Source organism: Mastomys coucha, unplaced genomic scaffold, assembly GCF_008632895.1.
Source record: "Mastomys coucha isolate ucsf_1 unplaced genomic scaffold, UCSF_Mcou_1 pScaffold20, whole genome shotgun sequence".
Classification (NCBI taxonomy): domain Eukaryota; kingdom Metazoa; phylum Chordata; class Mammalia; order Rodentia; family Muridae; genus Mastomys; species Mastomys coucha.
Window position 1 is genome coordinate 91,557,616 of NW_022196903.1, and position 6,077 is coordinate 91,563,692.

Here is a 6,077-nt window from a genome sequence, read left to right on the forward strand (position 1 = left end):
AAAAAACTCTCAACAAAGTAGACATTTCCTGCAGAACAATGCTCAATGTTGTCCTCTGGCCTCCAAATGCATGTGCACATCTATGTAATTGCACAATATGAACATGTACACATATAAGACTCTAGTGCTAATGAGGAGGATGTGGCCAAGAGACCTACATTCAGCCTTAAAGTGTTGGAGTGATGATACAACATCTTTCTCTTCTTCCATGGCTCAGATGAACCTGTTTTAATAAGCAATTATAATTACATGAAGAGCTACAATTAGATGCTGAACTGACAAAAAATGTTAGCCCACTAAGTATTTGTTCTTAGGAAGTGAACACCAAGAAAACAGTATATATATACACATATGTGTATACATATGTGAGCACTAGGAATGCTCATATGTAATATGAATATGGAATATGTATATGTGCATATGTGTATATATATGTATATATGTTATATGTATTATGTGTGCCCATATATCCATATATATGTATGCATGCACACACATACATACATATATATGAATATTATTCTTGACCTTTAGATGTTTATGGCAGAGTTTTATTTAGTCATACCAAATTTAACCAGTGTACATGGCATAACTCCTTCCCCCTCCAAATAAGCCACCTCATTCACTTAAGGCATTTGTTCAAAATACTCATTAAAGGTCAGTTACTTCTGCTAGTATCCTTTTAGGGATGTTTAATAGTACGGTTTTAGGCTCTAGTTACTATTTTCCCAAAAATCAGCATGTAAATTCACTTGTGACACCACGTCTGGAGTCCCCTCCCACCACTGCATAATTACTTAGATTAATAGAAGTCATCTGCAATGTTACTCTTTAAGGGGGGTGGAAACAATCATCTATAATCATCTATACACCCCACATCGGGCACCAATGACAGATCAAAGGAAGGGTAGCCAAGTCCAGCTTGGTGAACCAACAAATTTATTGGTGGGCAACATGAAAAGGGCTGTGTCACTGTGAGTCCCACTCCATCATGGTGACCACATCATGAAAGCTGCATTACTGGAGTCCCATCTTTAGTTAATCTTCTACTGCCTACATATTCTAATGCCTCCCAAGAGCATGGTAGCTGGAAGAAGTGGGTACAATGACTATCCTTTTTCCTTCTTCTAGAGAGTGTGAGGAACCTCATTACCATCACCATAGACCTACATACCATTGTGTGGTTCTGTTAATCGCATTGTCATGACCGTTATCCCAAGTTATGTTATAGATAACGACAGCTCTGTTGTAACTATGAACAAATAATAGCCAAAAAACCCCATAATTGATTCCAACAAGTGTAATCATCACCCATAAAGATACACCTGTTAAAGTCTAGTACCATCAAACGCGTTGTCCAAACCCAGCAGAGTGAATGGCAACTCCATCTGAAATACTTCAGAAACACCGAAGACTTTCTATCCTCTTACTTGAGACATTGTGAGCTGTATGCTTCCCTACTTCCCTATCAGAATATCTGAGTCATCAATAGCCCAAAGATGATTCCAAGTCAGTTATAAAGCTTCACCCTGCCTTAGGATGAATTTGTTACCCACTGAACTGATAAGGATATGATCCCACAGAAGTTATCTGAGGTTGCACTATGAGTCATGGGGCCGCATCAGAATCTGGACACTTGGCTTCATCTGTGTCTTTGTGTCTGATCATCATTGCTGCTAGCCCAGTCGCACTGCCAGGAGCGGTCTCCACCCAAATCCCAGCTCTAGAGATCTATCCGAGGACTTGGCAGGAGAGCTATCCTTCTCATCAGCTTTCTGAAATGAAACCCAAAGGGCTCTGCTATTGATTATTAATTGGCACCACATGCTGATTCTTTATAAAACAAAATTGCCTATTGAATATAAAAACAAGAGAAAGATTTCATGTCTCCCTGGTAAGCATAGTGACACACACCTATAATCCAAGCCACATGGGAAGCTGGGGTAGAAAGATATTGAACTCAGTGCCAGTCTAGGGTGCATAGTAAGGCTCTGTCTCGAAAAGAAAAAAGAAAAAAGAAAATATATATATATAACACAAAAACTAAAAACAAAAGAACTGGGGGTCAACCAGATGGTTCCTTGGGTTGAAGTACTTGCCACACAGCTTAGTAGCCTCAGTTTGATACCTAGAATCTACACTAAAAGTCAAATGTGATGGTAGACATCTGTAATCCCAACATGTCTATGATGAGGTAGGAGGTGGAGCAAGAGAATCTCCTAATGGCTCATGGGCTAGCTAGCTTGGAGCATGCAGCAACAGAAACAAGATTCTGCTTCAACAAGGGAGGAGAGGCCTGCTCCAAAAAATTACCCATGATATCCACAAGACACACTATGACACAGATATGTTTGTAGTCACACACCCCTACCTCATCCTAAGAATGAGTTAAACATTTAATTTAAAAAAGAAAGAGGAAAGAAAATAGTATTTGTGCAATCACACCAAAACACTTAACGCAGAGTTCTGTTCATTTGTAGAAATTAATTCTGCTTTCAAAAGTAGCAGGATCGCCGGGCAGTGGTGGTGCACGCCTTTAATCCCAGTACTTGGGAGGCAGAGGCAGGCGGATTTCTGAGTTCGAGGCCAGCCTGGTCTACAGAGTGAGTTCCAGGACAGCCAGGGCTACACAGAGAAACCCTGTCTCAAAAAAACAAAAACAAAAACAAAAGTAGCAGGATCACCAACTAAAAATGAAAAGGGCTCTCCAAATGACATACATGGAGAACTCATTATTGAGTTGCTAACTGGCCCCACCTCCAAATGCCACCACTTGAAGGGTTGTGTGTGTATTAGGTCCCTTGTCTGCATCCTTCCCCTTAACATTAATGAGCATCTCAGGGACTTGCTAGACCACATCCCATCATGTGCACATACAAACCACACTAGAAGTTCAAAGAACTTCTCTCCTCTGGGAACAGCATCATAATGTCTCATTTGAAGTATATTTCTAACACCATTGTAACAAAAAGTGATTGCATTAATAATGTGGTGTCCTGAGGGGATGGTTCAGAATTTGTGGGAAAAATGGTGGTACACTGGGTCCTTGGTCTAAATACTAAAAACAAGAGGAAACTGGCAGAAACCCAGCTCCCAAAGATACCACATCATTCTAACCATGGAATTCAAGGAAATTAATAATGTCTTTCAATTACTATTTCTTTCAAATTGCTAATTACTAATATTGTCTACTGTTAGCCTTGGCTGTATGGATTTGACCATATTTTTGAGAATATACAGAATCCTTTTATATTCATACTTGACTCAGGAAGATAAATATGATAGATAGATAGATAGATAGATAGATAGATAGATAGATATAAATATGATAGATAAATAGATATTTAAAAATTAAAGCATTCATCTGACAAGTAATTTTCAGGAAGAAAATGACAAGTCAAGTAACATTTTACCTTAGAGATTATTAAGACTTGACATACCAATTTTTCTCTAAAAATATATTTACAATACCCAGCATTCCTGTGCGCAGACACACACACACACACAAACACACGCACAAACACATGCACACACATGCTCTCGCATGCTCGAGCCTTAACCTATCTTACTTTTCCCAGGTTACTCCCCTGCCTCCCATACAAGCCCTCACCTGAGAACTCTCACGTATGTCCTCACACATTTGTAGTCACGCAAACCCTCAGACATCACAGATCCTTGATTTTTTTCTGCTTGTTTGTTTTAAGGGAGACTTTTGCTATATTGTTCAGGCCAACATGAAACTCAGTATGTAGTTCATCTTGGTCTGAAAACTATATAACTCAGTCTGAAGCTCACAACCTTCTTGCATTAGCCTTCTCAGTGATAGTTTTACAAGCTGGCCCTGCCAAGCCTTCAGTAAAATAGTCAACATAGAAAATGCAGTTCAGGGCTGTCTGCTAAGGTGAGGAACTTTCTGTAAGCATTCAAGAAAGGGAAATGTACCCCCTCTTTTCCATCTGCTTGTGCATTCTATCATATAAGTGATGCTTGTTGGTTCAATGAATAAACCACTCTGTATTCTTTGGGTTATGATTTAATGCTGTGGTGATTTGTTCTACTACCTCCATGGCCACTGGGGTTGTTTCAGCTTGGCTCACGTCTCTGCTCTAGTCTCATCCCAGAATGGATTGAAGATCCAGAGACAGTGTTTTCTTTGACTTTGTAGAATAGAAAATTCATTATTCATAGATGTCACTAGGCTGGAAGCTAAAACTATAGACTGTATCTCTGAGCTAACAATGATCAGTCTTTCTCTAAGACAGTCTTTTGTTAATAGAAGTGTTCAGCTATTTTCTCGATGTATGCATGCAACACACACACACACACAACCATATATGCTTCTGGGAGAGAGGAGAGACATATTTACTGTGATATTTTAAATGTACATGTGAGATGAAAATACTCTCTTCTGTTTATCCGACTAGGACTGCATCCTGCAGAAATGCCATACTTCAAGTGAGTGCCATTGGTGGGGATGCGATCCCTGGTGGGCATGCCATCAGTGGTCCGTAGCTTCCTCCTCCTTCATTTGCTTTGCTTAGTTTCCTGTCAGCTATGTAGCTGAGCCTGGCCATGAGGCTGCTGATTTCAGTGGAAAATGGTTTTATTCTTATTTATTTATTTATTTATTTATTTATTTATTTATTTATTTTATTTCCTCATTCATTCCCCAGAAGAGATCCCTGGGCAGAGGCACCACTTTACACCTGACTTCTAATAAGGAAGTCAAGCTGAAGCATGCCTCCTCTTCCCTGTCTTCCTTCTTTCCTCCCTTCCTTCCTCCTCTCCCTCCTTCTATTCCTCCCTTCCTCTCCCTCCCTCCCTCCTTCCCTCCCTCCATGGTGTAGTTCTCTTTCTGGCTTGGGGGGATTGGGAACCGTAAAGTCAACAATGCTCTTTTGCTGACTGTCCATGGAAATCTTAGCTTTGAATAGGTGCAATTAGAAAAATGAAAATCAAATTGAAACAAAACCTTAAGAGAGCTGTGTAAGAAAACCATCTTAGTCATCATTGCATGGTGAATTGATTTGCCCTTTTCAGCAGATTAAAGGGGTGGCACCCCTGCAGTAATTGGTCTGTGTCAGGACTTCCATCAAAACAAAGTGTGGTTCTGTTTCCTATGGTGGCAGAGGTAGATGGTGATGGTATTTATTGTGAATGATTATGGATTATTCATTGTCTAGACAGAAAGTCTTTTTTTTTTAAATAATTAGAATCATAAATGGGCCTCAACTAACATTGCTCACATGGAGACAGCCAGCAAGTCTGCATTTAATTAGATACAAGATTGTCAGGTCCTTCTCCAAATTGGCAATTCCTATGAAAATATTCAAACTCAATCCATGTCTAAGAACTCAAAGGACTATACTTTATGTTAATATCATTCGCATCAGTACTTAGAAGTTTCTTGGGGCCCAAGTTTGGAAAATCTCCCATTGTCCTGCTGCTTTCTGAATATCTGCCACAGTTCTCAGTTTCTCCTAAAGCTGTCAATTCTGGCCACCCACTTCAATCTCATCCATGAGGGACAGTGCTGCTGGAGGTCTGATCTCCACAGAAGAGGACGTATCTGTCACCTGAGTTTACAGACAACTGGTCACCTGTGTTTACACACAGAATACTTCATTTCTAAGCTTCTGGTTCAACATCTTTTAAAATGTAGGTGATGATGGCATACAGCCCACGAAGTCGCTTCATAAATTAAATGCTATAATGGATGGGGGGACTTTTACCACAGAGGTAATGCTTTATTTACCACAGCTACCATTGCTTTATTCAGATCATTCTTGCTAGACCTGATTGGTCTATCAGAGAGGGAAACCAATGAAAAAAAAACAAAGCTAACAAGTATCCCCTGTCAAGAATAACATAGGTTGTCCTGGAGACATAGCTTAGCTGGTAGAGGTGCTTGCCTAGCATGAAGTTAGTCCTTGGTTTGATCTCTAACAATGAATAGACTAGGCATTTCAAAGCATGTCTGGGGTCTTAGCAGTTGGGTGGTGGAGGCAGGAGGATTGGGAGTTCAAGGCCACCAATGGCTATTAATCAAATTTGAGGTTAGTTTGGGATACATGAGA